General features: G+C 41.2%; 1 pseudogene across 1 annotated transcript; it reads right to left on the bottom strand.

Moving 5' to 3' along the window:
* Positions 1–1740: 1740 nt before the first annotated feature.
* On the bottom strand, positions 1741–3760 carry LOC311580550 (actin, cytoplasmic 2-like; annotated as a pseudogene). The gene has a single exon. The product of its transcript is annotated as an actin, cytoplasmic 2-like (transcript).
* Between the last annotated feature and the right edge of the window lie 11705 nt (positions 3761–15465).

Raw genomic sequence — 15465 nt, 5'->3', positions numbered from 1 at the left:
CTCCACCCAGAAATTGGCTGTGAGTCTCAGCGCCTGCTTGGATCCTCTGCTGGGTGGAGACTTCAGAGGTTTTCTATGGTAGAATCTGTCCTGGTCCTTCTCTTAGCCACTTCTGACGTCTATTCTATTTGCCCTTTGGAATGAGAATTAAGCATTTTCCGTACAGTCTTCCTTGTTATTTAGTTTCTTTAAGTCTGTGTATTGTAGTATGGTTGTCCTGAATTATGTGGCTAATGTTTGCATTTAAGTAAATATATACCAGGCATATCTTTTTGGGTCTAGGTTACCTCACTTCTAGTTCTGTCCATTTGCTTGCAAATTTTAAGATTCCCTTGTTTTTAATAGCTGAGTAGCATCCCAGCCAGTACCATGCAGTTTTTATCACTGTTGTTCTATAGTACATCTTGAGGTCAGAGATGGAGATGCCACCAGAACATCTTTTATTGTATAGGATTGTATTAGCTATTCATAGTTTTTTTATGAAGTTGAGAATTGTTCTTTCAAGGTCTGTAAACAATTGTGTTGGTATTTTGATGGAAATTATATTGAATTTGTCCATTGCTTTTGGTAAGATGGCCATTTTTACTATATTAATCCTACCAATCTATGAGCATATGAGATCTTTCCATCTTCTGATATCTTCCTCAATTTCTTTCTTTGGAGACTTGTAGTTTTTTCATACAAGTTCTTCACATGCTTAGTTAGAGTTACACCAAGATGCTTTAAATTTTTTGTGGCTATTGTGAATGGTATTGTTTCCCTAGTTTCTTTTTCAGCCTCTTTGTCATTTGTACACAGTAGGGCTATTAATATTTTTAGTTTATTTTGTATTCAGCCACTTGGCTGAAGGTGTTTATTAGCTGTAGGAGTTCCTTGTTAGAATATTTGGGGTCATTTATGTACACTAGAATATCATCTGAAAATAGTGAATGGGTGTTGGATTTTGTCAAATGCTTTTTCAGCATCTAAGGAGATAATCATGATTTTTTTTTCTTTCAGTTTGTTTATATGAGGGGTTACATTGATGAATTTCTGTATGTTGAACCACTTCTGCCTGCCTGGGATTAAGCCTACTTGGTTGTGGTGAATGATATTTTTGATGTGTTCTTAGATTCAGTTTGCAAGTATTTCATTGGGTATTTTTACATCAATATTCATAAGAGAATTTGTTCTGAAATTCTCTTTATCAGGTCATTGAGTCATGTAGATATCAAGGTGACTGTGGTCTCATAGAATGAAATTGGTAATGTTTCTTGTGATCCTGTTTTATGGAATAGTTTGAAGAAAGTTGGCATTAGCTCTTTTTTGAAGATTGGGTAGAATTCTGCACTGAATCCATTTTGCCCTAGGCTTTTTTTTTTTTTTTTTTTTTTGCTTTGGGAGACTTTTGATGACTGCTTCTATTTTCTTAGAAGATGTAGGACTATTTAATTTGTTTAACTGATCTGATTCAATTTTGGTAATTGGTAGCTATCAAGAAAATCGTCAATTTCATTTAGATTTTCAAGTTTTGTGGCATATAGGCTTTTGAGGTAAGACCTAATGATTCTTTGGGTTTCCTTGGTGTCTGTCATTATGTTTTCCTTTTCATTTGTGATTTTGGTGCTTTGAGTACTTTCCCTCTGCCTTATAGCTAGTTTGGCTAAGGATTTGTCTATCTTGTTGATTAGCTCAAAGACCCAGCTCCTGGTTTCATTGATTCTTTGAATTATTTTTCTTGTTTCTAATTTATTTATTTCAGTCCTGAATTTGATTATTTCCAACCTTCTACTCCTCTTGGGTGTGTCTCCCCGTTTTTGTTCTAGAAATTTCAGCTGTAGTGTTAAGTTGCTAGTATGGGATCTCTCCAATTACTTTATGATGGCATTTAGTGCCATGAACTTTTCTCTTAGCACTGCTTTCATTGTGTCCCATAAGTTTGGGTGTTTTGTGACTTCATTTTCTTTTTACTTTCTTTCTTTTTTTGTTTTTTGGTTTGTTTTTTGTTTGTTTGTTTGTTTGTTTTTCAGTTACTGCAGCACTTTTATTTCTCTTTACACAATGATGTGTTGCTGCTAGGGCCTAATGATCTCACTGAACAGTAGAAAGTCAAAATTTGTCATTTCTTAAAGAATTGAGTACCAAAAACTTACATAAACTAAAAAGATGAATACATTTACAGGTGTCAATGCAAACATTCCCAACTCAAGGCAAGTAACAACCCACAGCCATCAGGAGGGAAAAAAACAGAACGGAAACTGGAACTTAAGGCTCGGACTTCCCCACCCTGTTAGACCGGCAAGACGGAAGTGGTGACTGGATCAGGAACCCTTGCCAACCTCGAGAAATCCTAAAAGTCAGCTGTTGATCACAATGATCCACCAGGCTGGGGATTTCTCGTCCACAGTGTGCCTTCCCCAGCCACCAAGTGACTGAGCCACATGGACTAAGGGCTAAAGCACAGGGTATTAAACATATACAAGGTGAACGGTTAACTTGAATACAAGGTCAAAGCCAGCAACAAGTTCTACGATCCAGTGCTGATATTAGATAGAAGCTTCAAGGACAAATTTCTTTTCAAAGGCTTATTCCAGTTTCATGAGGTTAGCATGAGGTGTGTACATTTGCCAGTGCAAATCCATAGTTCAGAATCAGCTCATGCAGCAAGTGCCTGGCACCTGCCAGTCCATCTAGAAGCATTTGCAGTGGACGATGGAGGGGCCTGACTCATCGTACTCCTGCTTGCTGATCTACATCTGCTGGAAGGTGGACAGGGAAACCAAGATGGAGCCGCTGATCCAGACTGAGTACTTGGGCTCAGGAGGAGCAATAATCTTAATCTTCATTGTGCTGGGTGCTAGGGCTGTGATCTCCTTCTGCATCCTGCTAGCAATGCCTAGATACATGGTGATACCACCAGAGAGCACTATATTGGCACATAGGTCCTTGTGGATGTCCATATTGCACTTCCTGATGGAGTTGAAAGTGGTCTCATGGATGCCACATGACTCCATGTCCAGGAAAGAAGGCTGGAAGAGAGCCTCTGGACACCGGAATCGCTCACTGCCAAGTGATCACCTGTCCAACAGGCAACTCATAGCTCTTCTCCAAGAAGGAGGAGGATGAAGCAGTAGCCATTTTTTCCTCAAAATCCAGGGCCACATAGCACAGCTTCTCCTTAATGTCACACACAATCTCCCTCTCAGCCATGTTGGTAAAGCTGTAGCCCCGCTCAGTCAGGATCTTGATGATGCAGTCTATCAGGTCCTGGCAAGCCAGATCCAGATGAGAGATGGCATGGGGAAGGGCATAGCCATCCTAGATGGGCACTGTATGTGTAACTCCCATGACCAGAGCCCGTGATAATGCCAGTGGTGTGCCCAGATGCATACAAGGACAGCACCGCCTGAATGGCCATGTACATGGCTGGAGTATTGAAGATTTCACACATCTGTGTCACCTTCTCTCTGTGACCTTTGGGGTTCAGAGGGGCTTTGGTCAGAAGTACCAGGTGCTCCTCAGGGGACACACGCAGCTCACTGTAGAAGGTGTGGTGCCAGATCTTCTCCATGTTGTCCCAGTTGGTGACAATGCTCTATGGGGTACTTCAGGGTCAGGATACCTCTCTTTCTCTGAGCCTCATCACCCATGTAACAATCTTTCTGACCCATACATACCATGATGCCCTGGTGTCGGGGGCAAGCGATGATGGAAGGAAACTTGGCCCTGGGGCATCATTGCCAACAGAGCTAGCTTTGCACATGCCAGATCCATTGTCAATGACGAGTGTGGTGACTGGGGCAATGGAACAGCGAGAGGACACGCAAGGTGAGCGGACAGCAGAGTATAAGACCATGACTTCATTTTCACTGAATTCTAAGAGTTTTCTTTTCTTTATTTCTTTTTCTTTCTTTATGTCTCTCTTTATTTATTTATTTATTTATTTCATCCCTGACCCAGTAGTCATTGAGTAGGGAGTTGTTCATTTTCCATGAGTTTGTAGGCTTTGTTGTTTCTGTTGTTAACTTCCAGCTTTAATCTATGGTGGTCTGATAAGATGCAAGAGGTTATTTTGACCTTCTTGTACCTGTTGAGGTTTGGGGGCTTGGGGGTTTTGGGGGTGAGGGTTGGAGAAAGCTCCATAAGGTGCTTAGAAGAAGGTATAATTTTTGTGGTTGTGTGAAATGTGTAGATATCTGTTATGTCCATATGATTCACGATGTCTAATATTTTCATTAGTTCTCCATTTAGTTTCTGTCTCAGTGATCAGTCTATTGACGAAAGTGGGGTGGTGAAGTCTCCCATTACTAACGTATGTGGTTTGAGGTGTTTTAAGCTTTAATAATGTTTCTTTTACAAATGTGGATGCTCCTGAGTTTGGGGCACAGATGTTCAGGATTGAGATGTCATCCTGATGTATTTTTCCTTTGATGAGTATGAAGTGTCCTTCCCCATCTCTTTTGTTTAGTTTTGGTTGAAAGTCTACTTTATTATATACTAGAATGGCAGCCCAGCTTGTTTCCTGGGCCTGTTTGCTTGGCATACCTTTTTCCAGCCCTTAACTCTGAGGTAATATCTATCTTTATTGCTGAGATGTGTTTCTTGTATGCAAAAGAATGATGGGTCCTGTATTCACATCCACTGTTAGCCTGTGCCTCTTTATTGGGGAGATGAGACAATTGATGTTGAGAGATATGATGGTTGTGGTGGTAGTGCGTGTGTGTGAGTGTGTGGGTGTGTGTTTCCTTTCTTTTGGTTTTGTGGATGTGAGGTTATTTATTTCCTGTGTTTTCCTGGGTGTAGTTAGCTTCCTTGGATTGGAGTTTTCCTTCTATCATCTTCTGTAGGGTTGGATTTGTGGCTAGGTAATGTTTAAACTTATTTTTAATCATGGAATATCTTGTTTTCCCCATCTATGGTGATTGATGGTTTTGCTGAGTATAGTAGTCTGGGTTGGCATCTGTGGTCTCTTAGTGTTCGAATAACACCCATCCATCTGGCTTTCATAGTTTCTGTTGAGAAGTAAGGTGCAATTCTGATAGATTTGCCTTTATATGTGACTTGGTGTTTTTCTCTTGCAGCTTTTAATATTCTTTCTTTGTTCTGTACATTTACTGTTTAGATTATTATGTGTGGGAAGGATTTTGTTTTCTGGTCTAATCTATATTGAGTTCTGTATGCTTTTTATATGCTTATGGGCATTTCTTTCTTTCGTTTGGGGAATTTTTTTTCTATGATTTTGTTAAAAATGTTTTCTGGGCCTAGGATCTTGAAGTCTTCTCCTTCACTATAGTCACAGTTAAAGTGTTATTACAGTCACAGTTAAAGTGTTATAGCCAATTTTATTGATATTTATATTAATTATTTTCACATACAGACTGAGAGCATGTGATGTTTGTCCGCTGGAAACAGACTTGTGAGAGGGTGCATGATGTTTGTCCTCTTGAAAGGGAAATGTGTCTTGCTGGGGCATGGTCTTTACCCATTAATGAGCATCCTCGTAAGAACTCTCAAAGGAAGTAAATAGAGCCCAAAGAACAGGCTTGGCCTTTGCATTGTGTCACATTCCTTGGCTGTTCACCTTTCCACTTCAAGACGCTCCTAGAGAGAAATGCTCCAGAGGATGCTCTAATGTTCCAGCTCCTGAGGTTGCAGTAACTTTTGCTGAATTTTTTGTTTACTATTTAATGGGTCTTCTGGAATCCTGACAACAAAGAGTGGAATAGGCCCAAGGAGCTGGGTCTAAAATGGTCAACTTCTCCTGTCCCTAGTAACCTTCTTTCTCTCCTATCTAGGATAGGTGGGTGGGAAGGAAGTAGAGGCATTAAATAACCTCAAATTAAGTCAGGTTTTAATGATCAAATCCTACAAACTTTTTAAACAATTAATATCATAGACATGTCATGAGGATTAAAAAAAAAAAAGGAGAGAAAGAAAGGAAAGAAGGACAGAAGGAAGGAAGGAAGGAAGGAAGGAAGGAAGGAAGCACTAGTACACAGAACATCCTGTCATAAGCATACCCTGGCGCAGAGCAGAGCATGCTTTTATCAGTATGTTACTTATTTTTATGTTGCTGTGATGAAGTACATGATAAAGCAAATTAAGGGAGGAAAGACTTTTTTTCAGCTCACATTTCAGAAGCTTTCACTTCATCAAGGCAGGAAAGACGGTAACAGACTGGATTTGTGGCAGTGGCACATGAGGTAACTGTTAGTAAATGACACTGATCAGGAAGCTCTGAGAGCCCAGGCTCAAAGCAGTCATCCCACACTCTCCCACTTCCTCCAGCTAGGTCGCACCTCCTAAGGTTCTATGATCTTCCAAAACAGCATTACCATTTAGAGACAAAGATTTTAAACACATGAGCCTATATGCCAAAATAGGAGCTCTGTGGGGCAGCTCACAGCTTTACTCCCAGCACGCAGGAGGTAGAAACAGTAAGATCTGTATGAATTCTAAGCCACCCTGATCTGCATACCTACTTCCAGGCCAGCCAAGGCTGCATAATGAGAACCTGTCTCAAAAACAAAAACAAGACAAAATGTCAGCACAGCCAGTAAGTTTGTTTTGTTTTGTTTTTCAAGACAGGGTTTCTCTGTGTAGCCTTTGCTGTCCTGACAAGCTTTGTAGACTAGGTTGGCCTCACATCAATCCACCTGCCTCTGTCTCCAGAGTACTGGGATTGAAGGCGTGCGCCACGATGCCCAAGTGTTCAGCACAGCCAGTATAATTCAATTAAATGTTTACATTCTTGGCACAAGGCTGAGAAATACAACCCTCTAAAATAAAAATATGCTACAAGGATTCTGGTATTTAATAAGTCAGAGTTTCAAGGGATTAATATACATTTCAAAAACACACAAATGAAACCTACAAGCAATCTGAAAGTAGTACCTTCCTGAAGCCTACCTACCTGCTATACACTTGTGTAGGTTCTCTATAGCTGGCTACCGCCAAGCAAAAGGACTAAACCAATATAAGTGGGTACCGAAACATTTTGATACTCTGTTGCATTTTTGTTCTGATAAACCTCTTAAAACTTTTGGTCACGAAGTTTCTAACATTTGTATGCTATTCAAATTAATGCATATCACACTGCACGATAAATATTAAAGAATCTTTTTAAGGTTTAATTTTATTTTTATTTAAGTATATATTTATGTGTTCTGTATGATCATGTATTCCACTTGATATATACAGTAACAAACAGGTGCCTGTGAAGAGGGCATCAGATCTGGAACTAAAGAGACAGGTGGTTGTGAGCTGCCTGACATGGGTGGTAGGAACTGAACGCAATCCTCCGCAAGAACAAGAGCTCTTTATTATGAAATACATCCATATTTCCAAAGGAATCTTTCTTTTAAAAAATACCTTTTAATGTCAGCAACGGTGGCACATGCCGTTAATCCTAGCCCTTGGGTGACAGAGACAGGCATATCTCTGTGAGTTCCAGGTCAGTTTAGTCTACAAAGTGAGTTCTAGGACAACCAAGGCTACACAGACTGTCTCAAAAAATCGTTTTATAAGATTTATTTCTTTATTATTATGTATATAGTACTATACCTGCATGCACACCTACAGAAGAGGGCATCAGATCACATCACAGATGGTTGTGAGCCACCATGTGGTTGCTGGGAATTGAACTCAGGACCTCTGGAAGAGCAGTCAGTGCTCTTAACCTCTGAGCCATCTTTCCAGCCCAAAAGGCATCTTTTTTTGGGTTTTGGGTTTTGGGGTTTTATTTTGTTTTGGGGGGTGTTTTTTGTTTGTTTTTTGTTTGTTTTGGTTTTTTGCTTGTAGCCTTCTTTGGTCTGGACTCTCTTTGTAGACCAGGCTGGCCTTGAACTCACAGAGATTCACTTACCTCTGCTGGGATTAAACGCATGTACCACCACGCCCAGCACAAGAAATAGTATTTAAACCAAGCATGAAAAAAAGTACTTTTAAAGCAATGTCTGATGATGCATACCTATAATGCCAGCACTAAGGAAGCTGAGGCAGAAAGATCATAAAGATCATAAATCATAAATTATTATTATATAGCTATCAGAGGGACCCTTACTAGTAACTGAGAGCTTTGACAGTGGCAGCAGTCAAGCACAGTGACCAACAGGAAGTACACAAAGGAAATAAATGTACCATTCTCTCGTATCAAAAAACCTTCCAATGCCTCTTTGAATGAAGTCCAACTATAACCTAAGTTCGACTTTTTGAGCATGGTTGGCAGAGCCAGTAAAAGATGACCAGTGCTGGGCATGGTGGCCCATGGCTTTAATCACAGAACTTGGGAGGCAGAGGCAGGCGGACCACTGTGAGTTCAAGGCCAGCCTGGTCTACAATGCGAGTCTAGGACAGCCAAGGCTGAACAGAGAAACCCTGTCTTGAAAAACCAAACCAAACCAAACCAAACCAAACAAACAAACAACAAAAAGCCAAAACAACTAAAGAGAGCCATGATGCATTATGGCAATTGTTTGTAATTCCACCACTCCACCAGTTAACATTGTACATTGTAACATTGTAACATTGTACATTGAGAGCCAACTTGGGCTAAACAGTTACATATCGAAATTCTGTCTCAAAACAAAAAGGCTAAAGAGGGGGCACTCTGAACTATCTTTGGTCCAGAATGCTGCCTGGTTCTAGGAGCTACCTTTTCTTGCTCAAATGATTTGCCTTAAATGTTGGTAGCAAGATATGGAGGGCATGGTAACACCTGCCTGGAAGACCAAGTCAGAACCACAAGTTCAAAGCCAGCCTGATGTACAGTCTCAAAATCCCAAGGGCTAAGGACTGATTTAACTACAACCCAAACTCATTCCTACCAGGGAAAGAAAAAGTGCATTCTTAGGGAAAGACAAAGATGTAGAAATACAAAGCTTCTGTCTGTGCCAGCGGCAGACTAGGCAGCTCAGACTGATGGATTCATGAACTATAACCACACACTGAGACACATTCACTCCTGCCTGCAACTTACAGGTAAGAGAACTAAGGCATGGAGCAGTAATGATGCAGTTTGTACAAAGTGATAGTTTAGCTGGGAAGTAGTTCAATAGTAGAGTACCCACGCAGCTTGTGTGAGGCCCTAGGCTCAATCATTAATACCAGAAAAGGAAATAAACAAACAAAACAATAACTGCATATGTAAAACCAGTGGAAGAGTGCTTTTCCAGCATATACAAACCCTTAGACCAAGATAAAGCTGAACTACTATTAACAAGTTAGAAGATCACGTGTCCCTGCATCTGCTCGCTCTTGATTTTAGCTTTGCCCAAACAGTAGTCAACGGACATCCTCTAAACAGAATTACGTATTTGAGAACACCAGATACCATCACTAAGGAGTAGTGGAGTGCTTGCCTCCCACACTCAAATCCAACATGAGAGCTCCAGCACCAAGAGCTACATGAAACAGCAGGAGAAATGGTAAGCTGGAGTCACCTACGCCAACAATCTCCGGGAATGCGCACCCTGGGGGATTTTTACAGTTCAAGAAGCCCCACACTAAGAGTACCTGCATAGTCATCTCCTGTTTATCACCGCAAGAGGACTTTGCAACTGTCTATCCCTTTATTTCAATCCCTCAATAATGACTGGATTATTGTGCTCCGTGTGCCACACGTCCTCAGGTCAGGTTCTCCTCTCACGTGTTCTGGACATCCTGGTAACTTCCTATCATATCAGAACTTTTAAGTTTGCTGACAGCTGGAAAATGGCTGGGTAGATTTAAACGCCTTTAAAGGGCATGGATTCAGTCAGAGCAGTCAAGCTACTTCAGCGTGCACACTATGGACGTAGGGAACTGAGAAGGATGTGACAGATGAACATGGCCACGCATCAACACTAAATTCTCACATTACTGGTTTTAATAGATGCCTCTGATACTTTGTTCCAAATTATGATGGCTCCTTTTGACTTAGTAAGAGTTATGTTTGGTTACTGATGTCTGCTGTAATTATCACAGTAAAAGTGCCTTTTAGATATGTAAAAATAGCTTAATCAGGAACCCCACTATACGCAAGGCTGCCGCTGATAACCAGAACCCAGTCATATCACTCACTCAAGATAACCGGACACAGTCCTGGGACCTTATGACACCTACTGAACAATATATAAGCAAGGACCAAGAAGCAATGCTCAGCTTTGCACATCTGAAAAGACTGGAAGGAGAGGAGGGAGGAGGCTATGACCATGATATAAAGTGACTAAACAAATTAATTTTTTAAAAAAACCAAGGTGAAATGAAGGTGATTTTTGCTATTCCAAGGACATCCCCAGACTCACCCCATCAAGAATGGTAAATTCCCGAATGCACAACTTCCTGCCATGAAGGCACAGGTTTCTAGTGTTAAGACCAGATAGTGGAAAGATGGTCTGTGGAAGAAAGGAGCCAGAGGCCGAAGAGGAAGCTCTGTTGCTGGGACTAACTCCCATGCAGGCACAGGCTTCTGGCCTTAAGACTGGGTAAGGGGCTATATAGTCAAGACAATAGTAAACAAGGCAGATCTTAAATGTGAAACGCTGGTAAGTCAACCTAACCTGGCTACTCTACCAGCAACCTATTTTAGTACTTCAGAAAACGAGAAGTCAAATTCCTCTATTATTTGGCAAACAAATTGACAAAAAACAAAAACTAGTAAGAGGAATTTAGAAAATGAATGGAAAGGAAGAGTCCTGAAAATAGATGAGACAGAATATGTCTCTTGGTCCAACAAAAACTACCTAACTCCAAAAGAAACCTAAGATTGATACCCTGTTGTCCAACCCAGTAGTCGCTGAGCCCTTGATAAAGAGGGCAGACTCCTCAGAGGTCCCCGGGGTTCTTATGCAAAATAATTAAAGGCATTGACTCTGACAGAATGAAAGGTGAATAAGTAGCCAGCAACTTTGCACAAAGATGGAGAAACAACCCCATTCAGAGAGGACTTAGAAACAGCCGATAAGGGCCTCAATGATAAGATCTTTCTAACAATAACTGCCAATAAAGTTAAGACTATTCCTACCCATTTAACCAGTCATACGCATGTGACCACTGCAGTAGAATCCAGCTGCAGCAAATAAGACAAGATTTTACATAAAGAAGAGATGAAAATGCATCCTATGTAGGCCACTTATGGAAAGGGGAGCCGCTGTTACAGTAATGTTAGCCTTAGGCGAAATGAAGGGAGTCAAAGGGATTTTAGAAAATCCCCACATATTTTGTTGAGGTCTGATTCAGCCTTTAACATATCATAATTATGGCTATTATGTTTTTTAGTCTCCATCTTGATTCTAAGGTGAAATTAAGTTCAAGTTTTCAGGTTCTGTCTTCCAGTGATTATGTCTCCATGGCTTCATTTCTCAAATTTTGCATACTTTGTTACCTGGATACTCAGTTAAGTCCCCCAGCTACGGAACCAATCAAATTGAAGGTCAGTTAGAAACACTTTATCTAGCTAGTCAAAATGACATAATGTTGCTTCCTACACCTGAATATCTGGTTGTTACCTGGTTGCTATTTTGTTACCTAGTTATCACCTGGTTGCAGTTTTTTTTTTATTGTTACCTGGTTATGATTTTCTTACCTGCTTGTTACTTGGTACAACTTTTTCTTATTAAAAAGCCTAGCTGGGAAGGGTGGCACAAGGGAGGCAGAGGCAGGCGGATCTCTGTGAGTTCGAGGCCAGCCTGGTCTACAAAGGGAGTCCAGGACAGGCAAGGCTACCCTGTCTCTGAAAAGAAAAAAGAAAGAAAGAAAGAAAGAAAGAAAGAAAGAAAGAAAGAAAGAAAGAAAAGAAACAGACCAACATCACAGTCAGAGTCCCGAATTCAGTCAGTTTTTGTTCAGCATTCAAATAAAATCCCATCAATCTGAGTTTGGTGTACGAGTGGTCAGTATGTGGCTGTTCTTGAACCCTAACAATTTGAAGGACTGAATTAAATTTTAGATATCACAAGAGGGGAAAGCCTCTCTTCCTTGGATTGGATAACAGCCTCATGGAAGCGGGCTTTCCCACACTTAATCTAACTTACTTCGAGGCAAGACAATGGAAAAATATGAAACAAGCAATTGAACTGGCTGGAAAACTGGGTATACTTTACTTAACTTATCATCACAGTCCAGTACCCCAGGCATGGCCACTGCCTCCTGACACGAGGAAAATTCTCATTAAGGTCGCCCCTCCACATTTAAGAAGATAGTGACATCAGCTGTAGCTAATTGCCAGACTGTTGCAAACGCTACTAACATCCTCAAGCAGACCAGAGAACTGACGATAGATAATATAGTATCCTTCCTATCTAATGTAGAGAACTGAAGCAAACCAGGCGCGTGGAAAACCTCACCTAAAAGGTAGCCTTTTTTTTTTTAACACAAAGAAAGGGCAAGACCACCACCCAGACCCAACTCTACATCTTTTTTCCCCCAGAAAATCAGGGATAGAAGACCATTTGGAAGATGAGATCAGATACTGTGTGTGAGATGAGATCAAACACTGTGTGGGACTGACAACCCTGTAATCAAAGAAAAACACCAGATCCTTCAAACAGATCCCAGCAACGCCCAGGAAAACTGGCCAACAGAGAAACTGGCTGACAGATACAGGGAGTGAGGTGACCATTTACAACCTCTACCCACCCCTACCAATAACCCCCAAATTATGGAATTATCGAAGGCGTTTCAGGAAAACCATTTCAAGTACGTATAGGAAATATAGAATTATTACTCTATGATACAACTCTAAATACTCCCACAATATTTACAGAGCACCTAGTTGTGTGTGCTGGGGATGGGTGTCATACCCAACTTCTTCCCCAATCACATTATACTAAAAATCTTAAACCCTTGCACTGTAAAATCACCCATGTACAAATTCCACCTTTTGAACTCCCTAAAATTACGACATCATTTACCAAGAAATATCCTATCAAGGGAGGTGATGAAGCTATCACTGACATTATAAATAAATCACTGAAGGAAGATATTATTGAACCCATGCAAGAACTTCAATAGTCCTGTTTGGTCAGAAAAGAAGCCAAACTATCAATAGAGATTTACAGTAGACTATAGAAACGTTAATCAGCTTTCTCTACAAATACCAGGAAATTTCCCTGATGTAGAAGATACATTCTTTTTTGTTTTGGTTTGTTCTGTTTTGGTTTTTTTTTTTTTTTTTTTGAGAAAGGGTTTCTCTGGCTTTGTAAACCAAGATGGACTGAAACTCACAGTGATACTCTTGCCTCTGCCTCCCTGAGTGCTGGGTTTAAAGGCGTGCACACCACACCTGGTGAACATATATTCTTAAGAATTCAAAATTAAACTCAGGCTGGGCATGGTCACCTGCCTTTAATCCCCAGCACTCTGGGAGGCAGGCAGTTCTCTGTTGAGTTCAAGGCCTGCCTAGTCTACAAAGAGAGTCCAGGATAGCCAGGGCTGTTACACAGAGTCTCAAATCACAAAACAAAACAAAAAAAAATTACAACCCAAAATTCCTTGGCACAACAGACTTATCAGACATGTTCTTCGGTGTATCGCTCCATGTGGATGCTAGAGACATTACTACTTTTACATAGAATAATAAATAATACTTTCAAAAGAATGCATCAAGCCTATAAGACATAGCATGATCATTACCCATATGACACTAAGATGGTAATTCAAAAAGCTACCTAAATCAGATTGCCTACTTTTGAGCTATGTAGATGATATTCTGGTTGTAGGATACAATAAGAACACTGCTCAAAACTATATGAAGATAGTAACTGAGACCCTGGTGCATGATGGCTGGACTGTTAATAAAGGCACGATGAAATGGCCAGGACTCCACAAAATGTCTAGGTATGTTATAGGCATCTAAAGGACCTATGGTCCCAGAAGATTGTACTGCACAAGATTTTAAATATACCCTGTTGGAGGTTGGTCTGGTCTGCCCAAATGAGCAGACTCACATACCCCAAATTGTTTGTACTGACAGACCAAAGTAATTCCATTTTGCTTAAAAATTCCATTTCTGTTTTTGGGTGACCTATTCCTGACAAGTAATTCTGGCAAGATTAAGTAGCAGCACCATGGGTTGGGTACAGGAAGAAGCACATGGCTGGCATGGATGGAGATTTGGCCCAGATGATGATAAGTAGCAAGAATTTGGGATTATGGATGGGAGGTAGTTTATAAGAAATTATTAGAAACAGATGGCATGGGGTTGGGGAGGGTATGGAATACCCAGGTTAAGTAAGGCTATTTTTAAATATAACAGGTGTCTGTGTCCCGATTGATTCCTAGTGGGTTAGAAAATACCACCATAATAATAATTACAGGCCTGATAATAAACATTATTAGACATACTTCTAAATTAACCACAATACCCAACCCAGGGACAAAACTCAGATGTAACACCTACTTGATATGTCTGCACAATAGAGGAACCACATATCATGTTTACAGAGTATTATGAAAGCCCTCTATAGGGTTACTAGCAAGGCAGCCATGCTCTGGTTTGCACATCTGAAGAGATGCCAACTTATCTGCCCTGCAGCTGGAGAGTCTCCCTCAGGATCCTAACCCTCAAATCAGAGACTTCGGTTAGAGAGTGGAACTGGCCTTCAGCTAAGATATGGCACACAGGTGAGCAGTCAAGGGCAAACAGGTTTAGGACCAGGCTTGGGGATATAGAGTTAAGACTATAGCTAGGAATTTAGCGTGACCCTTGTGTGAGGGCCCTCAGCATAATAAAATATAACTTTTGTTAAACTAACTATGCATATTTACCTTCTTGCTCAAGACATCTGTCAAAGATATGACTTGTGATGCAGATTACTCAACTATTGAGGCTTCAAATCTCTTGTTGTGGGGTTCCCTGATGCCACCTTCCTCCCCTCTCCCATTGTGTGTGTCCTAATCAAGAATCACACAGTACAACAGCTGATGTGTGACTACGCTGCACTTTTCCCAGCATGCCTAAACTCAATTCCTTGACTATTCTCAGGAACTGATAAAGAACTTAGGGTTGGTACCCAGAAAGCACTTCTAAAAAACGGATCCTAGCCCTGAGCTTATTCGTTAACCTCTCCTGTAAATTCATTCCCTAACTCACTGCTGCACGTAGAATATCTGTCCTCGGGGTGGGCTGAAGCCAGTAAAGGCTTGGGACAGTATCTGGCCAGCCTTCACTTGGAGTTTCTTCCTTCACTCAGCCAGGCCCACCGGGCAGAACCTGCCATTGGATAGCCCAGTCTCTCACTTCTGCCCTTTCCCAGAGCCTGCGCCCGCCTGAACGTGCCACAAGGGCGCCGCCATGCGGGGATCTGTTTTGGTCTGTCCTGTTCCAATTCAGGCTAGCCAGGAATTTCCTCATTCTCCTACCTCAGTCTCCAGAGAGCTGGGCTCCCAGGCCTGCGTCAACACCCTAGCCCCAGGCAGGACCCAATCTCAAAGTTGCTAGGTGGTGACTCCGCCTCTGAATGGCCAGCCAAGACCTAAAACTACAACTCCCACACGTCTCCACCCCAC

Source organism: Acomys minous (assembly GCF_964271855.1).
Source record: "Acomys minous genome assembly, chromosome: 13".
NCBI lineage: Eukaryota > Metazoa > Chordata > Mammalia > Rodentia > Muridae > Acomys > Acomys minous.
This window is presented reverse-complemented; position numbering and strand designations above follow the sequence as displayed.